This window comes from Macaca thibetana, chromosome 2 (assembly GCF_024542745.1).
Source record: "Macaca thibetana thibetana isolate TM-01 chromosome 2, ASM2454274v1, whole genome shotgun sequence".
Lineage (NCBI taxonomy): Eukaryota > Metazoa > Chordata > Mammalia > Primates > Cercopithecidae > Macaca > Macaca thibetana.
In genome coordinates, this window is record NC_065579.1 from 150928561 (window position 1) to 150955197 (window position 26637).

General features: G+C 41.9%; 1 long non-coding RNA gene across 2 annotated transcripts; it reads right to left on the reverse strand.

Moving 5' to 3' along the window:
* Nucleotides 1–270: 270 nt before the first annotated feature.
* Nucleotides 271–26498, reverse strand: LOC126949189 (uncharacterized). 2 transcript variants are annotated; one of them, XR_007723608.1, is made up of 3 exons: nucleotides 25894–26498; nucleotides 6101–6217; nucleotides 271–724 (listed from the first exon to the last, which is right to left on the reverse strand). It is a non-coding gene; the product is annotated as an uncharacterized LOC126949189 (long non-coding RNA). The 2 variants fall into 2 exon arrangements; XR_007723609.1 differs by having other exon boundaries at nucleotides 25887–26498.
* Nucleotides 26499–26637: the final 139 nt, after the last annotated feature.

A 26637-nucleotide genomic window follows, 5' to 3' on the forward strand; every position in this document is an offset into this window, starting at 1 on the left:
GGGCAAGTGAGCAAAGCTTCATCTATATTTACAGCCGATTCCCATTGCTCGCATTACCGCCTGAGCTCTGCCTCCTGTCAGATGAGTGGCAGCATTAGGTTCTCACAGGAACGAACTCTATTGTGAACTGCTCATGTGAGGGATCTAGGTTTCACGCTCCTTATGAGAATCTAAGGCCTGATCTGTCACTGTCTCCCATCACCCCTAGATGGGACAGTCTAGTTGCAGGAAAACAAGCTCAGGGCTTCCACTGAGTCTATATATGATGAGTTGTATAATTATTTTATTATTATTACAATGTAATAATAATAGAAACAAAGTGTACAATAAGTATAATGTGCTTGAATCATCCCAAAACCACCCCCTCTCCTGATCCATGAAAAAAACTGTCTTCCATGAAAGTGGTCCCTGGTGCCAAAAATGTTAGGGACCACTGTTATAGAGTATCACGTTCTCAAAATGCTAAAATCTACATGACATTTTCAACACGTGACATCATCATCATCATCATCATCATCATCACTAATACTATTTACCAGGGCATGGTTTGAATTGGTGACTTTGGTGCAATTCATTATTGGCAGCCAAATGCTTTATCCATATCTTCATATTGAAGAATTTGTTATCAAGAAACTACTGGTTCTGCTTTACAGGAAGTCTGTTATCAGATATCAGATGGCGAGTCCCCCATGTCTTCAGATGTTCAAGCAATATTGTGGATGGTCTAGAAAGAGTTTAAGACACGCTGTTAAATGTAGGGCTAGATAATTCTCTGATTCTTTGATGTAGTCTGGAAAGAAACAATCCGTTGTCCAGTTAATAAATGTTTAGTGTTTTCATATTTAAGACAATCACAATCCACAAATGTCCCTAGTAATTTGTTTTTAAAGAAAATGACTCTTTTTATTCCTTGCTAGTGAAAAATGTACAATTTATATGCTGCACCAAGAAAAATAACAGATATACTTTCTTCCATTCATTTTCATCCCAAACATATAAAAAAAATCCATTGATTGTTCCTTGCATTGCATATCTTCTTATTAAAAGATATTTCCTACATGCAACTAGTAAGACATGCTGACTGTTGTCAGCTCTAAATTTATGTAAAGGTTTTTTATTTTTGTTAAAATATTTGAAATTTGCTTTTTGCTCCACACCTCACCTGTTTTTGATAAATCCGTGCTAATGAGTACATAGGAGATAATAAATGAGTTCCGAGAAACCCAATTCTCCATTTTTCAACAAAACACAAGTAGCACTACTCTCTTTATCCCTTGGGACTCCTTCTCTGTATTTTGAAAGTGGGGGATAATGTCAGTGGCAGTTGTTGCTAAGGATCTCTGCACAGAGTTAGGGCTTCACTGTCGGCTTCCTGGTTAGATGGGGCCATGTGACTAGTCCTAGTCAGTGAGCTGTGACCAGAAGTTATGTATGTACCCTCGGGACCAGAGCATTTATGTGCTGGTACAAGCCTCTCCATAATGACTGGCAATGCGTGAGATGGTGGCTGCTGCAGCCATCTGGGTCTCTAGCCAACCCAAAATGGGGACATAACACCAGCAAGAAATAAATATTTGTTCTTTTAAATCACCAAGATTTTAGGGTTCTCTGTGGCTGCAACATAACCTAGACTATCCTGATACAGGCTTACCACCGTGTTCTGGATGTGTGGTGACCAGGATGGTAGCTACTACTCACAGGTGGCTATTTAAATTTAAGTTACTTAAATAAAATAAAAAATTCAGTTCCTCAGTTGTATGAGTCACATTTCAAATGCTCTATAGTCACATGTATGTCAGTTTTCAAATTATGTGAAATTAAAACTGAAAAGCTTGTGTGCAAGTCTAGAGAGTGTGGTCTATAGTTTCATCAATTGTATTGGATAATATAGTCTCAATACTCAAGTATTGTTCTTAATTCTTTATTTATATTCAAATATAGTTTTCACTTTTTAAGACATTTTAAAGGCTGGGTGCGGTGGTGCACACCTGTGGTCCCAGCACTTTGAGAGGCCAAGGCAGGAGAATCACTTGAGGCCAGAAGTTCAAGACCAGCCTGCGCAACATAGCAAGACCCCATCTCTATTTCTTAAAAATAATAATAATAATAATAATTTAAAAATAAAAAGACATTTTAAAAGTACCAGTTCTATGACCTCAAAATCTAAATAGTCCTGCAATTCACAAGCAACTCTCAGATTATTTCTGATATGAGACAACCAACAAGGCCAACATTCTCCAACGTCTTTGGAATTGCTGCTTGAGATGGGGGATCACACATGGGGGATCAACAGGCCATGTACCCGGGGGTTGGGGACACCAGTGAGATGGATGCAGAAAGGGAGAGAGACAAGGCTGCTGAGGCAGAATTTCCTCAACCATGGGTCAAAAGGGAGAGGAGCCATCCTGAGGCTATAATCCTTCCAAACTCAGCTGCCTTTTATCAGAACTCCCTTCCCACTGGAATTCAAAACACTCAGGAGATCTATAGTGCTTGGGGACAACATTGAATTTCTAACTGCTGCTTGCCGGAGATTTTAGCCCACAGGACTTATCCATGTTCCAAATGCTTATACTCTGCAGGAAGCACTCATGTCAGAGACTTCAGTCCCCCGAGTCTCTGAGGCCTGTGGTAAATTTTCACAAGATATTTTGTGACTCTCTTAGACTAGAGTTCTTTTGGCTGGAGATAACTAAGAGAGAAGGAGGTTACAAATTAACCTAAGTCAATGTGGTCATTCATGTTTGTTATTAATAACATCTTTAAGGCAGGTATCAGTAGCCTCCAACAGTTAAGATATAGATTGAACTATGGGGCTTCTCCACAACCACGCTTCAGGTGGTATGTTTCAGAGATAGTCTTAGGCCAAATGTGTCAAACACTTATTAGCCAGCAGTCATACAACCAATTCTGCAAGCTCCATGAAGTCCCAGATCTGTCTCTCCGGAAAGCACCTTACATGTTGTCACTGAAGGCAAATGCTGCAGAGTACTTGGGTAGGAGGCAGCTAACCTGGTTAATCAGTGGAGTCAGTTCCTCTTGGTGTTATCCTAGGAACCAACTTGTCCGACTTACCCACCATTTTCATTCCCTCTGTAAAATAAGTTACTAACTCTCACCTCTACCTCTTACTACAGCTGTGTAGGTTGTGCCTCAGTTTCCACAGCTATAACATTAGAGTAACTGTACTTCCACATTCACGGGTTGATAGAAAGATTAAACGAGCTTTATGTGCCTGACCTTATGGTAGGCCCTCATTCTGGCACTCAGAGATGCTAAGATGTATCAGAAACAATCTCTAGTCTGAAAGAACTGATTACATTTCTGCAGGAAAAAAAAAAAAAATATGTGAAAAAGTTATATTCAGTCAGCCCTCTGTATCCATGGGTTCCAAATCCATGGATTCAATCAATTGGAGATGGAAAATATTTGGTGGGGGGCTAGGTACAGTGGCTCATGCCTGTAATGCTAGCACTTTGGGAGGCCGAGGCAGGCAAATCACCTGAGGTTAGGAGTTCAAGACCAGTCTGGCCAATATGGTGAAACCCTGTCTCTACGAAAACACAAAAATTAGCTGGGTATGATGGCAGGTGCCTGTAATCCCAGCTACTTAGGAGGCTGAGACAGGAGAATTGCTTGAAGCCGGGAGATTGTGGTTGCAGTGAGCCAAGATCACACCACTGCATTCCAGCCTGGGTGGCTGAGTGAGACTCTGTCTCAAAAAAAAAAAAAAAAAAAATATATATATATATATATATATATAAAAAATACATATATATTATATATAAACTATATATAAAATATATATGTATATATACATATTTTGGGGGTGGGGAGTTCCACAAAATTCCAAAAAGCAAATCTTGAATTTGCTGCTCACCTAGTACTACACTGAATCTATGTGAAAGAGTGATGTGTAGGCATTGTATTAGGTATTATAAGTAATCTAGAGATGATTTAAAGCATACAGGAAGATGTGCGTAGGTTACGTGCAAATACTACATATGCCATTTTATATAAGGGACTTGAGCAACCACAGATTTTGTTATCTGTGGGGGTGTCCTGGAACCAATATCCCACCAACAACTGTACTAAAGATGGAAGGTATTATTTTAAGTTCTATCCACCTCCCAAAAAAAAGGACCTTTGAAACTGAAAGTGCCATGCAATTGTACAAAAAAACAATTGCTGTGAGTTTAGGAAATGTTACAACTCTTAATCTTGTCCTAAGGAAAAGTTTTAACTTCCAGTCCCTAAATATTCCCTTCTTCACAGTCAAAGGAGAAAAGCTCATCTGACCTTATGAGTATTATTTTTCTATCAAGAGGAAATTTCCCAGAGTTAGCTTGACCTAAAATAATTACACTTAACTTTTATCCTGACACATCCCCTAAGTTCTAATTGATACTTGCAAAAGCTGACTTACATTGACTTCTTTCTGGCTGCATATTAACCACAGAACAAATAGGGCTCTGAAGGCTGAGTAGATGTCTTTTTCAAATTGTCTAGAAAGCTAAAAACTGAGGCTCCTGTTTTCAGAAGAATCAGGAGATCAAGGAAATATCAGCTTAGGAAATAGGAAGCTACCATAGTAGAGAGAAAGCCACACATGAATTACTCAAGAGAAGCAGTGATTCTCTACCCCTCAGAACTTTCATTAAACTGATAGTAAAGGGATAACAATGTTCTTAAAAGAGCTGTAAACTCTTCAAATATAAAGACAAATACGGGTGATGACAGATGGAAAATGTCAGAATTCTGGAAGATGGAAAGCAAAGAATGGATAACTGATGTGGAGCAGAGAAACTGAAGCTAACATCCTGCATAGGAGGAAGCCAATAGGAAAGCAAGTCCGTCTGCCCTGAATTCTCCAAAGGCTAGAGGCTGGACAGCCAAGTACCTATGAAAGGGAGCCTCACAAGGTATGACTCATACATGCAAACCAAGGTCTTTGAGGTCAAAGCAGCTCAAAAGTCCACTAGGAGATCAAGGCAGAGGCAGAGATTGTTGGGAGTTAGGATAGAGCAGGAGCCAGGAGTCAGGAGTTAACTCTGGACACTTCGATACTACCCATGTCAAAGTGCAGAAAAGACTCTGACCTCAGAAAGGCATTTGTTTGCTAAAGGCTTTTTAAAAGACCATTAGGCCAGGCACAGTGGTTCATGACTGTAATCTCAGCACTTCGGGAAGACAAGGTGGGAGAATTCCTTGGGCCCAAGAGTTGAAGACCAGCCTGGGAAACATAGGGAGACCCCGTCTCCATAAAAAAAATAAAAATAAAAAACTTGTGTTTTAATTAGCCGGGTGTGGTGGTATGTGTCTGTAGTCCTAGCTTCTTGGGAGGCTGAAGAGGGAGGATCGCTTGGACCTGGGAGATTGAGGCTGTGGTGAGCTGTGATCATGCCACTACACTCCAGCCTGGGCAAAAAGAATGAAACCCCATTTTTTTCTAAACAACAACAAAAAAAGACAGATTAGCTTCTTTAAATTGGTTGTCTAAGAAGTCAAATCATTTAGATTTTCAATAATACACCCTCTTAATGAATGCCTTATATTCATTTATTTAAAATAGAAACTCAGTTGACTAATTTCCATTTAATCCAACTTGCCCAACTTAACCACAACTCTCACTTCTTCTGTAAAATGACTAATGCCCATATACTTCTGTTCCCACTAACTGACGTGCATATTTACTGAGAGTCAAAATGGGTTTGTTCTTAAACTTATTTATGCCAGTTGTACTTGTCATTGTAATTATACAATTTGATTAAGTATTACATAAAGCAACAAAAATCGAGTACTAAGGAGAAGAGTAGTTGTTTCTATGGAAGCTAAATTGAGACTACTGGTCATGCCCGGCAGATTGAACACCTGCATTTTCTTCTGTTTCTCCCAAAACCTTAATAAAGGAACAAAAGTCATAAACCCACAAGGGCAAAGAATGAGAGAGGAGATACATTAGAGTTGAGATGTCAGCAAAATTTTGGAATAGGCTAATTGGTAATTAATTTTAAGTTTCAACTTTTTCCATTCTGCAAGTGTCTGCAGGGGAGAAAGCCTCAAAAACAAGGTGATTCAAGCTGGGTATGGTGGTACACACCTGTAATCCTAGCTACTCGGGAGGCTGTGGTAGGAGGATCCTTGAGTCCAGGAGTTCAAGGCTTCAGTGAACTATGATCATGCCACTGTACTCCAGCCTGGGCAACAGAATGAGACCCTGTCTCAAAAAAACAAACGAAAAAGGCAAGGTAATTCCTACCACAGAATTAGCAAAAGCAGGGGAACTAGATAGCCCCCTCATCTCCTCCTCCTCTAGCCCATATGGCCATCTGACAGTCCCTCCCCGCAACCCTGGCAGGAAAGTGGATCTTTCAAAGTTGGACTGGAGAGACCATGGACTTGTGGACAACAGGCACAACTTGGCGGGTGAGAGGGAGGAAACTGAGAAAACTCAGGGATTGGGGAGAGTCTGCACACTGACCTTTGAAACTCCAGCCCTCTCCCACTGCTTGGCTGCCAGAACTCTGACTACAGGGCAAGACTGGCTACAGAATTTGCAGGGCCCAGTGCAAAATAAAAATGTAAGGCTCTTTGTTTAAAATAAAATTTTCAAGATGGCAACAGCAGAGCATTAGAACAAGCATGAGGTCCTTCCAAGAACAGGGCCCTGTGAGACTGCATGGGATGCTGGCCCATGAAGCCAGCCCTGCGCAGGTTATTCCTACACAGGCAAAGGATTGAAGGACTGTTCTTGGAAACTGGACAATCCAGAGAAATGACCCACATACACTGTCATGTGGGAATTTCTCAATAAAAACGTCCAATTCTCATCAAATTGTCAATGTGGGTACTTTATGCATTTAACGGTAATTATTGCACACAGAAAAATTTTTCAGAAACCATTTTGTTCTTTTTTTTTTTTTTTTTTGAGACGGAGTCTCGCTCTGTCGCCCAGGCTGGAGTTCAGTGGCACCATCTCGGCTCACTGCAAGCTCCGCCTCCCGGGTTCATGCCATTCTCCTGCCTCAGCCTCCCGAGTAGCTGGGACTACAGGCGCCCGCCACCTCGCCCGGCTAGTTTTTTGTATTTTTTAGTAGAGACGGGGTTTCACCGTGTTAGCCAGGATGGTCTCGATCTCCTGACCTCGTGATCTGCCCGTCTCGGCCTCCCAAAGTGCTGGGATTACAGGCTTGAGCCACCGCGCCCGGCCCATTTTGTTCTTTTTAATTCATATTTTACCTACTGCAAATTTTAAAACCCCGTTCTTCCTTAAACTTTTAAATTCAATTGGCAGATATGATTTGGTAGGTTTATAAAATCTACCAAAATGCAATATTAACTTTTAAGGGGACTTTTAGCATCTAGTTAATTAATTCCCTTAATCATTTTAAAATCATATTCATAAATGTAATAAATAACTGTAATCCTAGCTACTTGGAAGGCTGAGGTGGGAGGATTGCTTGAGGCCAGGAATGCAGTGAGCTATGTTTGTGCCACTGCACTCCAGCCTGGGCAACAGAGTGAGACTCTGTCTCAAAAAACAAACATGGCTGGGTACAGTGGTGCACATCTGTAATCCCAGCACTTTTGGAGGCCGAGTTGGGCAGATCACTCGAGGTCAGGAGTTCAAGACCAGCCTGGCCAACATGGGGAAACTCCGTCTCCACAAAAAATTAAAAAATTAGCCAGCTGTGGTGGTGCGTGCCTATAATCCCAGCTACTTGGGAAGCTGAGGCAGGAAAATCTTTTGAACCCAGGAGGCGGAGGTTGTAGTGAGCTGATATGGCCTCACTGCATTCCAGCCTGGGTGACAGAGTGAGACCCTGTCTCAAAACAAACAAACAAACAAATGAAAATTATTACCAGCATATAATAATTTCCTTTTCATTTTAAATTCTTCAATTGGCTTATAACAAAACTTCCCAGGAAAAGCTCCTACAAATAACTTCTCAAATATAATAAGTCTTATAATAATTAAATTTATAAATACAATAGGACTTAATTTCTCTTAAATGGTCCAATACTGTTATAAATTTAGTAAGTGTTAAATCTTGAATCCCAAATCTAAGTCAGTTACACAATTTATATGTTAAATTGGAATCACAGGCTAATCTATTTCTCTAACATGCCTTTTTTTTTTTTTTTTTTTTTGAGCAAGGTACCGTCCAGGCTGGAATACAGTGGTGCAATCATAGCTCACTGCAGCCTCAAACTTCTGGACTCAGCCTCCCAAGTAGCTCAGGACTACAGGCATGTATTGCCATGCCTGTAATGAGAAAAACCTGGAATCACATAGAAAAACCTTCCCCCAAACTGGGAGGGAGCCGAGAGACCAAACAATGACTCAGACAAGTCCAGTTGAGCAAGTAGATGAGTTTGTTAGGACTTACATAGCAGGTACTCCCGGACAGCAGCAGGACAGCTTTAGAGACCCATGCTGCCTCCCATCCCTATGCTGCTTTTAAACTAATTTTCTGGCTCTTTGCCTACTATATGTGTTACGGGACTTTTTTCCCAGGTAGGTTCTCAGATACTCTCTGGAATGTTTGGGTTCTCAGGGACACCTGCTCCTTGACAGGACAGAGTAAGACCCCATCTTTAAAAAAAGAATAAAAAGAAGTACCTAAAATAAGGATTTTAACTAACATTTAATACCATATGTTTACTTTGTAACTTTCCTAAATTCTAAATTTTATAAAGTTAAAGAAAGTTGTTCATTTGAAGAAATATTACCTTTCCACTTAGGGGAACATCATCTTCTCAGCTGGCTGAGTTTACTCTGACCAAAGACTTCAGCTGAGCATGAGACTTGGAATTATAAGACACCCTGGAAACATTTCTTGTGACTGATTGCCAAGCTAAGTTCCTTTCTGTAGTCACTACATTTTGGACTCTAAAATCCAGTCCTTGAGTTTCAGTCCTAAATGTTCCTTTGTTCCTGGAGTTTGCAACCCCAAATAAAATTGTAGCTAGGAAAGGCACAGTAATCCCAGCACTGAGAGACCAAGGTGGATGAATCGTTTGAACCCAGCAGTTCGAGACCAGCCTGGGTAACGTGGTGAAACCCTGCTTCTACCAAAAATACAAAAAAATCTGCTGCATGTGGTGGTGTGTGCCTGTAGTCTCAGTTACTCAGGAGGCTAAGGTGGGTGAATTATCTGAGCCCAGAAGGTTGACGCTGCAGTGAGACATGATCGTACCACTGCATCCAGCCTGAGTGACAGAGGGAAAACCTGTCTCAAAAAAGATTGTAGGTAACATCTTTCATCACTACTTGGTTTTACATTTCTTCAGTTCTCCTTGGATATGTAATGTTTTCCAACTACCCGTAAAGATACGGTCATTTCATTGGATCCTCAGGATTCTTTTTTTTTTTTTTTTTTTTTTTGAGACCGAGTCTCGCTCTGTCGCCCAGGCTGGAGTGCAGTGGCCGGATCTCAGCTCACTGCAAGCTCCGCCTCCCGGGTTTACGTCATTCTCCTGCCTCAGCCTCCGGGTAGCTGGGACTACAGGCGCCCACCACTGTGCCCGGCTAGTTTTTTGTATTTTTTTTAGTAGAGACGGGGTTTCACCGTGTTAGCCAGGATGGTCTCCATCTCCTGACCTCGTGATCCGCCCGTCTCGGCCTCCCAAAGTGCTGGGATTACAGGCTTGAGCCACCGCGCCCAGCCCAGGATTCCTATTTAAGTCTCTGTGTTAGTCAGGGTTCTCTAGAGGGACAGGACTAATAGGATAAATGTGTATATGAAAGGGAGTTTATTATGGCTCACAAAATCACAAGGTGAAGTCTCACAATAGGCCGTCTGCAAGCTGAGGAGCAAGGAAGCCAGTCCAAGTCCCCAAACCTCAAAAGCAGGGAAGTTGACAGTGCAGCCTTCAGTCTGGCCAAAGGCCCAAGAGCCCCTGGCAAACCCCTAGTGTAAGTCCAAGAGTACAAAAGCTGAAGACCTTGGAGTCTGATGTTCGAGGGCAGGAAGCATCCAGTATGGGAGAAAGATGGAGGCCAGAAGACTAAGCCAGTCTAGTCCTTCCACTTTCCTCCTCCTGCTTTTATCCTAGCCACCCTGACAGCTGATTAGATGGTGCTGGCAGCTGATTGAGGGTGGGTCTGCCTCTCCCAGTCCACTGACTCAAATGTTAATCTCCTTTGGCAACACCCTCACAGACACACTCAGGAACAATACTTTGCATCCTTCAATCCAATCAAGTTGACACTCAATATTAACCATCACAGTCTGTTAAAACCTTTTTGGAGTTGGTAGAATCCCAAAATGTTTTCATGTCCTTCTTTATGGTAGGGTCACACCCCTATGGACATTAAATGACATCCAACTGAATTCTGCATTATCATGGATTTGTCAGATAGTGCTAAGATCATTCTAATGACTCTGAGCATTCTACAGCAAGGCCCACAGTAAACAGGCCCCAGCTAGTCACAGAGTTTCAGTTCTTAGTGCTTCACTCTTAACTACAGGCAAACAAGTAAATACCATCAGATATTTGAGGAAATTTTTCTAACACAAAAGACAAAGAAGACAACAAACATTAAAAAGAACTTGGAAGAAATAGAGATCATATAGGGAGGAGAGGAAAACAATAATTAATATCCTCAAAGAAATTTAAGAAAATATTATACCCAAAACCAAACAGGATGCTATACACAAAAAATAAAAATGAAAAAAATTAAAGAAGCATTCAAAGAATTAGGTTGGAAGACATATTATAGAAATCTCCCAGGAAGAAATTCAAAAAGAGGCCAGACACAGTAGCTGACACCTGTAATCCCAGCACTTTGGGAGGCCGAGGCAGGCGGATTAATTGAGCCCAAGATTTCAAGACCAGCGTGGGCAACATAGTGAAACCCCATCTCTATAAAAAAATTTTTAAAAATTAGCCAGGTGTGGTGGCGTGTGCCTGTAGTTCCAACCACCTGGGAGGTCGAGGTTGCAGTGAACTGTGGTCGTACCACTGCACTCCAGCCTGGATGACACAATAAGACCCTGTCTCAGAAAAAAAGGAAGAGGAGGAGGAGGAGGAAGATTAGCAGGGGGAGGAGGAGGAGGGGAAAGAGGAAGAAGAAAGAAGAAAAAGGAAGAGGAAGAAGAAGAGGAAGAGGAAGAGGAAGAAGAAGAAGAAGAAGAAGAAGAAGAAGAAGAAGAAGAAGAAGAAAGAAGAAGGGGAAGGAGGAGGAGGAGTGGGGGGGAGGAGAAGAAAAACAAGAAGACAACAATGAACAACAGGAGAGAAAAGATAAGAGAATCAGAAGAGGTCCAATGTGCAAACAACAGGACACTAGAGAGAAAAGAGAAAATGGAGCAGAAGTAGAAGTCAATATCCTACCTCACAAAATACTAATTTTCTAGATCAGTGGTTCTCAAATTGTGGTTTGGAACTCCAAGACCATTTCAGGGGGAACATGAAGTCAATACTATTTTAATAATAATGCTAACTCGTTATTTGTCTTTTTCACCCTCTTTCACCAACAAATGTAGAAGGGAGTTTTCCAGAGTCTACCCGATGTGTAACGATGTGATCATTCTGAGGGTTTATATTTTCTTGTGATCTTAAATTTTCTTAGTTCTAATTTCTAACATGGTAAATAATACATAGTTAAAAGCCACATTAGGAAAAGTTCTTTAGAATCCTTAATAACTTTTTTTTTTTTTTTTTTTTTTGAGACGGAGTCTCGCTCTGTAGCCCAGGCTGGAGTGCAGTGGCCGGATCTCGGCTCACTGCAAGCTCCGCCTCCCGGGTTCACGCCATTCTCCGGCCTCAGCCTCCCGAGTAGCTGGGACTACAGGCGCCCGCCACCTCGCCCGGCTAGTTTTTTGTATTTCTTAGTAGAGACGGGGTTTCACCGTGTTAGCCAGGATGGTCTCGATCTCCTGACCTCGTGATCCACCCGTCTCGGCCTCCCAAAGTGCTGGGATTACAGGCTTGAGCCACCGCGCCCGGCCAGGATCCTTAATAACTTTTAACAGTTTGAGAACCACTGTTCTAGGTGATCATTTAATCTAAATATAGCTAAGCATTTTTGTTTGAAGCTCCTATACAACACCCAAACTGCAACCTATATTACTATTGTCTCCTCTTCATTTTCTCTGAGCTTCCCACTAAAAATTCCACTCATACAAAAACATCATAGAATTTACTGACTTTGTAAGGGATGTGGATAAAGGAGTTTATATCAAACAGCATTTCACTTCAAACCCCCGCAAGACCTGCCTCTTCTGCCAAGTTTCCGTTTTTACTTTTCCCCCATGCTCTCTCTGGTTTTGTCTGGTGCAGAGGAGTACAGTGGCCCACTCAAGGCTCACTGCAGCCTCGACCTCCTGGGCTCAAGCGATCCTCCTACCTCAGTCCCCTGAGTGGCTGGTACTACAGGCGCCCACCACCATACCTGGCAAATTTTCATATTTTTTGTAAAGATGGGGTTTCACCATGTTGCCCAGGCTAGTCTTGAATTCTTGGGCTCAAGCAGCCCACCCATCTCAGCCTCCCAAAGTGCTGAGACTACAAGTGTGAGCCACCTCACCTGGCCTCCATCCTCTCTCTTAGTATTGTTGTTTTCCTCTTACCCTTTTCTCTTCCCTCCTATAGGGAAGTTTAAGTTTATCCAAGATTTAGCTAAACTAGCAAAAAACAAAACAAAACAAAACAAAAACCCCATATTATTGATACCTACCCTTAATAGAAGACAGAAAGAAAAAGTGGAATTATAGTTTCAGATACAAAGAAAAAATTTAAGGCCAGGTGCAGTGGCTCACACCTGTAGTCCCAGGATTTTGGGAGGCCAAGGCAGGAGGATCACTTAAGCCCAGGAGTTCAAGACCAGCTGGGCAACATACGGAGACTCTGTCTCTACAAAAAGTTTAAAAATTAGCCAGATGTGATGGTATGCACCTGTAGTTCCAGCTACTCAGGAGGCTGAGGCAGAAGGATTGCTTTAGCCTGGGAGTTCAAGGCTGCAGTGAGCTATGATTGCACCACTGTACTCCAGCCTGGGCAACAGAGTGAGATCCGGTCAAAGAAAGAAAGAAAGAAAGAGAGAGAGAGAGAGAGAAAGAAGGAAAGAAAGAAAGGAAGGGAAAGAGAGAAATTTAATCACAAAAACTGCTACATTCATTGGAGAAAAAACAAAACACATATAAACAGAAAGAACATTTTAAAACAAATGATGCTGTCTCTCAGCCAAACATAAACGTTATTAATATATTGGTATACCCCCTTCCAGATTTTTTTCTCCATAGACAAATACTATACCTAATTGTTAAAAAATGGGATCTTACTACATGCCATGTATAATCCACTTTTTTACTTAGCATATTCTAAACAATGTCCATGTCAAATACATCTATGCAATATTATTTTCCCAAACTTAAAACTTCTTCAAAACCGGGCGTGGTGGCTCATGCCTATAATCCTAGCACTTTGAGAGGCTGAGGCTTGAGCCCAGGAGTTCAAGGCTGCAGTGAGCTGTGATCATGCCACTGTACTCTAACCTGGGCAACAGAGAAAGATCCTGTCTCTAAAAAATAGGAAATAAAAAATAAAAATCTTTTCAAACTGAGAAAAAAAATTGACAGTTTCAGAAACAATCTTCTGCCCTTCACATACAATCAATGTTAGAAGAAGATTCACCCTGAACATCTCACTTTTCTGCATGGCTCAAGTCCTCTGATCAAAGGCAATTGCAAACAATTCAAGAATACTTATATAAGGAGACATCTCAGGATAGTAAAGTGTAGACATGTTTCCCTCCCTGGAGATGGACCAGAATAGTAAAGATAAAAAACTCTTCTTCCTCCCTTCCTGGAGAAGATTTGCTTACATTCCAGAGTAAACTAAGGTTTCTCTCTCCCTGGAGGGGAAGATGGGCACGTCTCTGGCAGTTATATATAAGATCAGTGTTTCCTAATTTTTACAGGGTTCCTCTCCTGTTATGCACCCCACTGCATGTGCAGGTACCATCTCGCTCTCAGGATGACCCTTGGAAACCAACATGGGATGTTGCTTTGGCTGCTGCTTTTGCTATGAATGATTAATTGTTTTTGTTTTTGACTCAGAAGCCTCATTTAAAAGTAAGTTTCTGCAAAATCATTTTTAATGGCTGAATATACTATTTTAAGCTTCCATCATAATTTAGTCAGTCTATACTGCTGGACATTTAGATTGTTTCCAACAGTTTGGAAATATTCATATTGTAAATAGCATTGTGATGAGCTTTTATAACTAAATATTTTTTCACATCCTAAATTCTTTCTTTAGGATAAATTCCAATGGCTAGGTGCAGTGGCGTGTGCCTGTAGTCCCAGTTATCAGCAGGCTGAGGTGAGAGAATCACTTGAGCCCAGGAGTTTGAAGCCAGCCTGGGCAATAAAGCAAGATCCTATCTCTAAAACAGATAAAAATAAAAAAGTTCCAAGAAGTGTAATTGTTGGGTCAAAGGACACACATAATTTTAAAGTTTTGGTATGAATTTATGTATTTCCAAGCTCTCTTCCAGAAAGTTTATCAATCTATACTTTCAATAGCAAAGTGTAAGAACACAACTGTTCTTATACCTCTGCCAACAGTGTTACTGACATTTTGAATAAGGAAGAAGGAGGAGGAGGAGAAAGGAGGAGGAGGAGGAGGAGGAGGAGAAGGAGAAGACATCTATCTCATTGTTTTAATCAGCATTTATTCATAAATGTGATCCGACTTCATTAGTGTGTTCATTAACTATTTGTAGGGAGACTATAGCCTGCAGCTGATCATAGAAAGTCATCAAATACCAAGGCAACTATCACACAGCCTCTCACATGTTTCTCTTCTCTCTCCACATCTGCTGAGGGCTCAGTTCTTCCAAGTTCAGATTCTCAAAGAGACGAATCTGATATAGCCATTTCATATTAGATTGTATCACCAGCCAGTCTAAATGACCGCTAACTGGAAGTATAGGGTGGAATTTAGAGTCTGAATCCTATCACCTGTCCCTCTTTTCCTCCAGGGTTTTGCATGATAGAAAAACTAGATCACCAGCCAAACAATAATCCAAATGTCAGCTGTCTTTTTTTTTTTTTTTTTTTTTCTTTTTTGAGATGGGATCTTGCTCTGTTGCCTGCCCAAGTTGGAGTGCTGTGGTGCTACTACCACCTATTGCAACTTCAATCTCCCCAGCTCAAGCCATCCTCCTGCCTCAGCCTCTCAAGTAGCTGTGACTATAGACATGCACCACTACATTCAGCTAATATTTTTATGTTTTGTAGAGACAAGGTCTTACTATGTTGCCCAGGCTGGCCTCGAACTTCTGAGCTCATGTGATCCTCCCACCTCGGCTTCCCAAAGTGTTGGGATTACACCGTGCCCGGCCCAAATGTCAGTTGTCTTCATGGTTTGTCATGCACCCAAAAACATACCCTTGAAAAGTTTTCTGATGCTGGCCAGTTTGGGGATGGCAGCAGGGTCACGCCTCACTTTCCTGAATTGAAGATAGCTTCCTGGCCTGGCAGGACTGATCAAAATTCCACCCCAGTTCCCACTGCCAATCACAGGCAGAAAAACTAGAAAAGAGAAAGACTGGTGCACTGCAAAGCAGAAGGAAGAGAAAGCCTGGCTGCCTTTCAGTTTAGTGACTATGCAGAATCCCTTGTCTCCAAGTAAAAGCGTGCCCCTGTGAATTTCACAGATCTTAATTGATCCTATTAATCTTTTCTCCTCCCTGTGAATAGGCAGAGGCCAGATATGTTTATTTCTAATATTCCCTGTGATAGAAGTTTTTCATTTTTGGCCTCCCAGTATCTAAACACACTTCCTATTTGGAAAGAATTCCAATAAAGAAGCTTAAGTGTGGACAAATAGCCCCTTTCCCAGATCCCTTGTCTCTAGAATTTGGGCACGGGACCTTCCAATCAGACACTCCTACCTAAGACCTTGATTCTGGAATAACAGAAAGAAGCAAATGGCACTTAGAATCTTTCCAGAGGTGGAAGAGGAAGCAATAAGGGTATGTCCAATGTCCAGTGGTGGCTGTGCCAATGACAGATGCAGTTGGATACTAACTAGATGCTTCCTGTGTATTGATTTGGTCTCTATTTCTGGCTGCTTAATTTCCCATGGCTCCTTTCCAAGTGCCAAGCCTCATTATTCAGCTTTTCCATCAATTTTGTGAGCTATTCAATGTCCTTTCAATAAATTCATTTTCTCTCTAACTAACCAGAGTTAGTCTCCGTTATTTAGGAACCTGGAAATTTGGTTAGTACATACGTCTTTTCGTGCCTTTTCTATGAAGACAAAAAGATAAGAAACAGGAGTGCCCACCTTCAGTTCAGAAGTATCCACTATCCTGACTTTTGTGATAAACATTTCACGGTTTTGCTTTATAGTCTTAGCATCTATGTATGTAGTCAGGGGAATGAGAATAATATGGTAGAAAATATGGCCCCTGTCTGTCAACAGGGCTTCCCTGAAAGAGATGGCAGTGACTCCAGTCTCTAACATTCTTATTATGTCCAGATTAACTATACGATAGCTTCCTGGATGACAATCCTGGTGCAAACCATCCTATTTCCTACTATCAGGATTCCTCTTTGCTTTTAATTTATTATAAAATGCTTATGCATATTTAACATGAGATGTATCTTACATATAAAGTATATGTAAGTTATGAGCATAAAAATGAAATGAACACTCATGAATCCACACCTAACTTAAGAACATCACCAACAATGGTGAAGCTACCTGTGCATTTTTCCTAGATGTCATACCTCTGCCTCTCCTTGTGCTGGTCATTCCTTTGTTTAAAACAATTATGAAATATAACTGACATAAACATAAATATACATGTTGATGAATCATCACGAAAGGAAAACCTACGGAACCACACCCACGTGAGGAAATAAAACATTTCCTACTCCCAGAACCCCTCCTCATGCCCTCTCCCAGTCCCTGCTATTTGTCCCCTCTTGGTCATAAAATCCTCTCTCTCCATCAGAGATATCCACTATCCTGACTTTTGTGATAATAATTTTCTTGGCTTTTCTCTACAGTTTTACCACCTGTGTCTGTATCCCTAAACAACATCATTTCATTTGGCCTCATTTTGAACTTCGGATGAATGGATCATACTGTATATATTCTTTTGTGCCTTACTTCTGTCATTCAATATTTTGTTTATGAGATTCATCCATGTTGCTGAGTAGAACTGCAGTTTGTTCATTTGCATTGCTGTAAAGTATCCCATCATAGGAATGTACCATGATGTATTTACTTATTTTACTGTGGATAGACGTTGTGTTGTATTCAGTGTGGGGTATGATGAACAATGCTGCTTTGAATATCCAGATGGATGTATCCTAGGAGATCTTTAAGGTCATCGACCTGGCAGTTGAATAACCATCACAGGATATATGTGTCTTCAACTTTACTAGATAATGGCAAATTGTTTCCCAAACTGAATGCATCAATTAACCAACAGCAGTCTGCAAAGTTTCTGCCGCATCACACCCTTGCTAACAATTGGTGTTATCAAACTGTTGAATTTTAGCCCATCTAGAGGATAATTAATGGTATCTCACTGTGGTTATACTTGCATTTCCCTAATAATGAGACTGAGCATATTTGTGTATGTTTATTGACCATTTATATTTTCTTCTGTTAAAGTCTTTGCTCATTTTTTTCCAATATGATTGTCTACTATTGATTTGAAAGAGTTTTCATATATCCTGGAGGCTAATTCTTTATTAATTAGACATGTGGCAAATATCTTCTACTCTCTACCTTGCTTTTTTGCTTATTTCATGCTATCTTTTGGCAAACAAAAGTTCTTTATTTTAATATAGTCAAATGTACGAATCTTCTCATTTATGGTGATATTGATAGTTTTAAAACTCTACACCTTTGAGGTCACATTCTTAGGTATTAATTTCTATTTCTTAAAAAATTAGATATGGGAGTTTTCACTATGTTGCAAATGCCAACACCCGTTCTGCGAATGAGAAGCTAAACCTGGAGCCATGGCAACTTGAGGAAGCTGAACCTCCAGGATCCTTGAAGGGCACACTAAAGATGCCTTCTGGCTTTTAGCAGAGGTATATAAAAGTCCTTCTGAAGGAAAGCATCCCAATATAGGTCCTTGGAATTTCCGTTGATTTAAATTCAATAAAATAAACTTACAATAAAAAATTACAGGGAGATAAGCCACCATGAGTCAGTGAAAAACAACAACGACAACAACAAAATGATTTAGTCCCCCAGAAACTTCAAATATTGGAATTATCATATAGGGAAAATAAAATAAGTCTGTATAAAATATTTAAGAAAACAAAAGATGAAATACAAAACATAATTTATATCCACATAAAAACCTGCACATGAATGTTCATAGGAACTTTATTCGTAAGTGCCAAAATTTAGAAGCAACCAAGATGTCCTTCAATTGGTGAATAGGTTAAAAAAAAAAAAAGAAGGTATATCCAGACAATGGGATATTATTCAGTGATTGAAAGAAGTAAGCTATCAAGCCATGAAAGACACAGAAAAACCTTAAGTGCATGTTGCTAAGTGAAAAAAAAAAAAAAAAGAAAAACAACGGAAAGGCAACATCCTGTGTAATTCCAACTATATGGCATTCTGGAAAAAGCAACACTGTAGAGACAATAAAAAATCAATGGTAACTATGGGTGTGGGAGGAGGCTGGTTTGGGATGAATGGGTAAAGCACAAATTTTTAGGGCAGTGAAACTATTATGTACAACGTGCCATGACAGATACATGGTATTATATATTCATAAAAACTCATATAGGCAAGGAACAAGGGATTATTAAAAATGACCAGGCAGATTTGAAAGGTTTGTGTATTGTTTAAGAAGATAATAAAGATACTGATTAATATTAGACTTTAATGAGTTAATGATCCATGCTGTAATTTCTATGGTAACCAATAAAAGAAGAGAAGCAAGATGTACAAATTCCAGTGAGTAGAGGGGGAAGAATTAGTGATTATAAATGCAAAAAAGGAGTGATATGGTTTAGCTCTGTGTCTCTACCCAAATCTCATCTCAAATTGTAATCATCACTTGTTGAGGGAGGGACTGGTGGGAGGTGATTGGACCATGGGGATGGTTTCCCTCATGCTGTTCTAGTGATAGTGAGTTCTCACAAGGTCTGATGTTTATGTGTGTGTGGCAGTTCCCTCTTTACTCTCTCTCTCTCCTGCTGCCTTGTGGAGAAGGTGCTTGCTTCTCCTTCACTGTCCACCACTGTATTTGTCCCTTCTCACACAGCTATGAAGAAATATCTGAGACTAGGTAATTTATAAAGGAAAGAGGTTTAATGGACACAGTTCTGCATGGCTGGGGAGGCCTCAGGAAACTTACAATCATGTTGGAAAGGGAAGCCAACATACCTTCTTCGCATGGCAGTAGGAGAGAGAAATGCAAGCAGGGGACGTGCCAGATGCTTATGAAACCATCAGAGCTTGTGAGTTTCACTCACTATCACAAGAATAGCATAGAGGTAACCACATCCACGATTCAATTACCTCCCACTGGGTCCCTCCCACAACACATGGGGATTATGGGAACTACAATTCAAGATGAGATGTGGGTGGAAACACAGCCTAATTGTATCAGCCATGATTGTAAATTTCCTGAGGCCTCCCAAGCAATGCAGAACTGTGAGTCAATTAAACATCTTTTCTTTATAAATTACCCAGTCTCAGGTAGTTCTTTATAGAGGTGTGAAACTGGACTAATACAGAAGATTGGTACTGGGAGTGGGGCACTGCTATAAAGATACCTGAATATGTTGAAGCAAGTGTGGAACTGGGAAAGAGGTAGAGGTCACAACAGTTTGGAGGGCTCAGAAGAAGACACGAAGATATGGGGAAGTTTGGAACTTCCTGAAGAATTGTTAAATGATTTTGACCAAAATGCTGATAGTGACATGGACAATAAAGTCCAGGCTGAGGTGGTCTTAGGTGGAGATGAAGAACTTATTGGGAACTGGAGGAAAGGTCACTCTTGCTATGTATGCTTTAGCAAAGAGACTGACAGCATTTTGCCCCTGCCCTAGAGATCTGCGGAACTTTAAGCTTGAGACAGATGATTTAGGGTATCTGGCAAAGAAATTTCTAAGCACCAAAGCATTCCAGATGTCACACGGCTTTTTCTGAAAGCAAACAGTCATATGCGTTCACAAGGAGATGATCTAAAATTAGAACTTATGTTTAAAAGGGAAGCAGAGCATAAAAGTTTGGAAAATTTGCAGCCTGACAATGCAGTAGAAAACAAAGACCCATTTTCCAGGGAGAAATTTGAGCCAGCTGCAGGAATTTGCATAAGTAACAAGGAGATGAATGTTAATAGCTGAGACAATGGGGAAAATGTCTCCAGGGAATCTCAGAGATCTTCAGGACAGCCCCTCCCATCAAAGACCTAGAGGCCTAGGAGGGAAAAATGGTTTCCTGGGCTAGGCAGGCCCAGGGCTCTACTGCTGTGTGCAGCCTCAAGACATGGTTCCCTGTGTCCCAGCCACTCCAGCTCATGGCTAAAAGAGGCCAAGGTACAGTTTGGGCCATTGCTTCAGAGGATGCAAGCCCCAAGCTCTTGCAGCTTTTATGTGGTGTTGGGCCTACAAGTTTGCAGAAGCCAAGAGCTGAGGTTTAGAAACCTACGCCTAGATTTCAGAGGATGTATGGAAATGACTGGATGTCCAGTCAGAAGTCTGCTGCATGGGCGGAGCCCTCACAGAGAACTTCTACTAGGGCAGCAGAAAAGGGAAATGTGGGGTTGGAGTATCCATACAGAGTGCCCACTGGGGTACTACCTAGTGGATCTGTGAGAATAGGGCCACTGTCCTCCAGACCCCAGAATGGTAGATCCACCAACAGCTTGCACTCTGGACCTGGAAAAGCTGCAGGCATTCAACTCCAGCCCATGAAAGCAGCCTTGGGGGCTGTACCCTGCAGAGCTACAAGGGCAGAGCTGCCCAAAGCCTTAGGAGCCCACCTCTTGAATCGGCATGCACTGGATATGAGACATGGAGTCAAAGGAGATTATTTAAGAGGTTTAATATTTAATGACTACCCAACCAGGTTTCAGACTTGCGTGGGCCCTTTGTTTTGGCCAATTTCTCCCATGTGGAAGGGGAACATTTACCCAATGCCTATACCCCCATTGTATCTTGGAAGTAACTAACTTGTTTTTGATTGTACAGGCTTGCAGGTGATAGGGACTTGCCTTGTCTCAGATCAGACTTTGAACTTGGACTTTTGAGTTAATGCTGGAATGAGTTAAAACTTTGGGGGACTATTGGGAAGGCATGACTGGAACAGCACATGCAAATTCCCTGAGGCAAAAAAGGAGTATTGCTTGATGGAAGACCTAAGATGAGGCCAGTATGACTAGGAGGGGCATGGTGAGTCTGAGGAGGCAGGTAGGCTCTAGCCTATGCAGATTTTTGTATACCACATTAAATATTATATGCTTTATCCTAAGTGTCATCAAAAGCCATTTAAATATCTTTAGGGGGTCAGGTAGAGGAAGGTAGTAGACATTAACAAGCTTGTATGTGAAAAAGATCACTCTGGCTATACTGTAGAGCAGGGGTCCCCAACCCCTGGGCCACAGACTGGTACAGGTCCATGGCCTGTTAGGAATCCAGCCACACAGCAGGAGGTGAGCAGCAGGCAAGTGAGCATTACCACCTGAGCTCCACCTCCTGCCAGATCAACAGCAGCATTATATTCTCAGAGGAACACAAACCCTATCGTGAACCGTGCATACAAGGGATCTAGGTTGCATGCTCCACTTAATGCCTGTTGATCTGAAGTGAAACAGTTTCATCCTGAAACCATTCCCTCTCCAGTACACAGAAAAATTGTCTTCCATGAAACCAGTCCCTGGTGCCAAAAAGGTTGGAGATCGCTGCTGTAAAGAACAGCCTGGAATTGGGCTGAAGTGACTGAAAGAAGATACATTGAGTTTTAAATTGACTTCCAACTGAACAGAACTGTATGCACTCCTGCCTCCTCCTACTTTCCCATTAAGTAGATTATATTGAAAAAAAAATCAGTCAAATGAATGAAAGAAGCTTTCAGATGAATGATTATTTGGTTTTGTAAAATGGTTCACTTCTTTATTTCTTTTGCAAAGAAATTGTTTTGCCCTCTGATTACAGTGTGCAAGTTGGGCTCACCAACTTGCACTTTAAAAAATTCAGGAAGGTCGGGCGTGGTGGCTCATGCCTGTAATCCCAGCACTTTGGGAGGCTGAGGTGGGTGGATCACCTGAGGTCAGGACTTCGAAACCAGCCTGGCCAACATGGTGAAACCCCGTCTCTACTAAACATACAAAAATTAGCCAGGCATTGGGGCAGGCACCTGTAATCCCAGCCACTTGGAAGGCTGAGGCAGGAGAATCGCCTGAACCCGGGAGGCGGAGGTTGCAGTGAGCTGAGATTGTGCCATCGCACTCCAGTCTGGGGGACAAGAGCAAGACTCTGTCTCCAAAAAAAAAAAAAAAAAAAAAAGAAAAAAAAGAAAAAATTCAGGAAAACTGCCTTGTTTTCCTGAACAAGGAACAGAGGCAACAGAATCTCTAAACAATCTGCAACAATGGTGGAAAAGGATGGGACCCTGACAATTGTCAATTTATACCTCTCACTTCATCTCTTGAGGTCTTGAAACTGCTTTTGCAAGAATTGTAACAGTGAGAAAATTATGACTGAAAGAGATCTGATCTAACCAGCCCCCATCTTGCCTTTGCAAATCAAAGAACATGACCAAGGCAAGTCTCAATCATTTTAGGAGGTTTATTTGCCATAGTAAAGGATGCATGCCAGGGAAGCAGGTATTTGCTTATCTCCAAAGATTATTTTGAGGGCTTCAGTACTTAAAGGGGAAAGGGTGGATATTGGGGGAAGATAAATTTTTTTTTTTTTTTTTTTTTTGAGATGGAGTCTTGCTCTGTCACCAGGCTGGAGTGCAGCGGCGCAATCTTGGCTCACTGCAACCTCCAACTCCCTGGATCAAGCAATTCTCTTGCCTTGGTCTCCCAAGTAGCTGGGACTACAGGTGTGCATCACCACGCCCAGCTAATTTTTGTATTTTTAGTAAAGATGGGGTTTCACCATACTGGCCAGGCTGGTCTCAAACTCCTGACCTCATGATCCACCTGCCTGGCCTCCCAAAGTGCTGGGATTACAGGCATAAGCCACTGCACCCAGCTGAAAAATATTTTTAAATTGTGTCAGTAGATAAAAAGACAAAACAGTTGCATCCTTTTGAATACACAATTTTCATGTGAGGGGGGTGTGGAGGAAATATTCATGCCTTCATCTGGCTCAGTTAATCTGTATTTTTACATAAGATAACATAGACAATAGGGCAGAGGAAGCAATCAGATATGCATTTGTCTCAGGTGAGCAGAGGGAAAACCTTGAGTTCTGTCCTATGTCTCATACCTGTGAAGACATCAACTTATATTGCCAGGTTGAAATTCAACAGAACTGTTTTAGAGTAAAGATCTTTGGGCCTAAAAGGAATTTACTTGTGGGCAAAATGTGAGGGAAGTATATAGCTTTTATCTTTGTAGCCATCTTATTTAGGAACCAAATGGGAGGCAGGTTTGTGTGACCCAGTTCCCAGCTTGACTTTTCCTTTGGCTCAGTGAATCTGGCGTTTTCCTTTCTCACCTTTAACCTCCAATACTGCCCTTGGTCATTCCTGGGCTTGGACCAAGCTAACTTTGGGAGAAACTTAGTTTATAGTTTAAGTGATAATAGCCCCTCCCCAAAACTAAACCACTTTTGTAAAACTAATGAAAAGCCACCAGGTTAGAAGGATAAGAGGAGCTTGAATTCTGCTAAGACATAGGCTTCGTTAAGTTAAATAGATTACCAGCCACTATTGCAGAGGTCACAAGATTTGCAGCTCTCCCAATTGTAGAACCTAAGATTGGCCTTTTGAGATAACCTTTCAGGCTTCTGCATTTCGGATGGCCAATGACCCCACTGGGACCTTTGACTCTTGGCTCAACCAGTCCTGTGGCCTCCACCCAGAAGCAGGCTTAGTGCAGGAGGACCATTTTCCACATCCCTATAATTGCATTCCCAACCAATCAGCAGCACCCATTAATTGCATCCCTATAATTGCATTCCCAACCAATCAGCAGCACCCATTCCTCCAGCTTCCTGTTTGCCAAACTGTTTGTGTGTGTGTGTGTTTGTTTTTTGACTATAGCTCTCAGATCTTAGCCAAACTATTCTTGGAAAACCCTAGCCTCTGACTTTTGGGGGAGATTTTGAGTAATAACTCCATCTCATGTCAATTAAACTCTTTATTGCAATGCCATGGTCTCCATGAATTGATTTTGTCTGTGCAGTGGGCAGGAAGAACATATTGGGTGATTACAGTGTCATGGATTTAAATACCACCACCCCCCTCAGAACTCTGAGAAAAGATAAATGGCTCTAACAGCTTTGAGCTGTCTGAGCTATGTGAGGTATGCAAAAACTTATCAGGCCCAGAGAAACAGGAGTTTGCCTGGGGGCAATTGTTTAGACATTCTGTTCCTCACCTCACCCATTCTGAGCCTCACCCATTATCTTCATGTTCCTGGAATCTGTGATACAAATAATAGTTTATAGCCAATCAATAGCTAATGTAATTTTAATGTAAATTCTTAGTAAACAACTTAGAAATTGCCTCTTTTTCCTTTAAAAACCCACTCATAACTGCTGCTAATCAGAGTGTATATTTACGGTAACTTGAATCTACACTTCCTGGTAGCCATCTTCAACGTTTATGCTTGAATAAACTTCTTTTCAACTAGATTCTTACCTTTTTTATTATTTTAGGTTGACAACTCTCAAATTTATATTTCCAGCCCATTGGACTTCCTTCCCGAACCTCAGGGTCTAAATCTAATTGTCTATCCAGCCTCTCCACTTGGATGTTTAATAAGGATTTCAAATTCAACATATAAAAAACAAAATTCCTGACTTCCGCCTTAAAAACAGTTTCTTACAAGTTGCTCAAAATGCCTTTGACCTCACACTCCAAAACTAATATAGCCACAAATCTTATGATTCTACTTCTAAAATATGCCCAGAATTCATTGTTGTTGTCATCACCTCGATCTCCACCACTCTGGCCCACACCACTATCACTATAGCTGGATTATTGTAATAACTTCCTGATACCACTTCTCACCAACTAATACGAGCATTTTCGTCTGGTTCCCTCAGGGGTCCTTAAGCCCCAGGCTGCGGATAGTACCAGTCCGTGGCCTGTTAGGAACCAGGAGGCACAGCAGGAGGTGAGCAGCAAGCAAGGGAGCATTACCTCCTGAGCTCCGCCTCCCTCAGATCAGCGGTGGCATCACATTCTCAGAGGGGAGCGAACCCTATTGTGAACTGCGCATTGGAGAGATCTAAGTTGTATGCTCCTTATGAGAATCTAATGATAAATGTAATGCCTTTGAATCATCCTGAAACCATCATCCACCCCCCACCACGAAACCGGTCCCTGGTGCCCAAAAAGTTAGGGGCCGCTGCTCTATATAATCCCTGGGAGACCGATGACTTTGTCTCTTTCACTTAGTGCCATGAACTCCAGGGCAACTTTGTGGACGCTCCATAAGTACTTGCTGGAATGAACCCATATATATTTTATACTACCACATATACAGTAATACATTTAAGGAGCTGCTTGGGTGTGTAAAAAATTGCAGGGGACGTTTACAAATAAAGAACCTCCTGAAACAAAGCAATGAATGGAAAGTGGGGTCAGCTGGTTGAAGCAGTGCCCACAAGCTGCTCCAGCTTCCCAAAGCAGACAGGTTTTCCACCTAAGCCAACATCCTTTTATTTTTAGTCACTATATCTATAAATCTACTCCCTTACCCCGCACCTCACTCTCAGCCGACAGCCCAATGGGCTTATCCTCTTCTCGCCCTCACGATGAGCGAGTCCATGTGGTCTCAGGCTGGAAGATGCACTTGAACACCTGCCCAAACCTCACGGACGACACTGGATTCTAGGCCTCCTGGGCTTCTCCACTGTACTAGGAATGTAAAATCAAAAGTCAGAAAGAAAACTTCGGAGGTGGAATCTCCAACCCGGCTACGGGTTGGAAGTAAAGCGCACCTAGCAAAGGGCTGGTCCATGCAGCCTCAAGGATTGATGGGAAGTGAATCCACCGTCAACCGCCCTGATTCAAAATGGCAGGATACCGGAGCGATAGTGTTTAGGTGTGAAGGTAGGGCCATTGAAGAAGGGAGAACGAAAGCACAATTGTTTTGATTCAACATGGAGGCGGTGATTACAGGAGGGCGAATAGCGAGAGACGACGCAACATCCAGCTGGCAGAGGCAGCAGGCCTGGCGAGGGTGGCCACATTGAACTAATCCAAGATGGCGCCGAGGTTGTAACCGGGAGCGCGCAAGAGGCGGGAATTACCCTGATCCAAAATGGCAGTGGCAATTGAGGCAAGCCGAGGGACGGAAGCGCCAGGAGCGTCTTTGCCCTCAGCCAAGATGGCGACTGCCGTGGACCTGTCCCGGCTCCGCCCCGCGGCCCCGGCCCCGCCTCTCCCTCGTCCCTCCCTCCGCCCCCTCGCCTCGTACAGTCCGGCCAGAGCCGCTCGCGCTGCGAG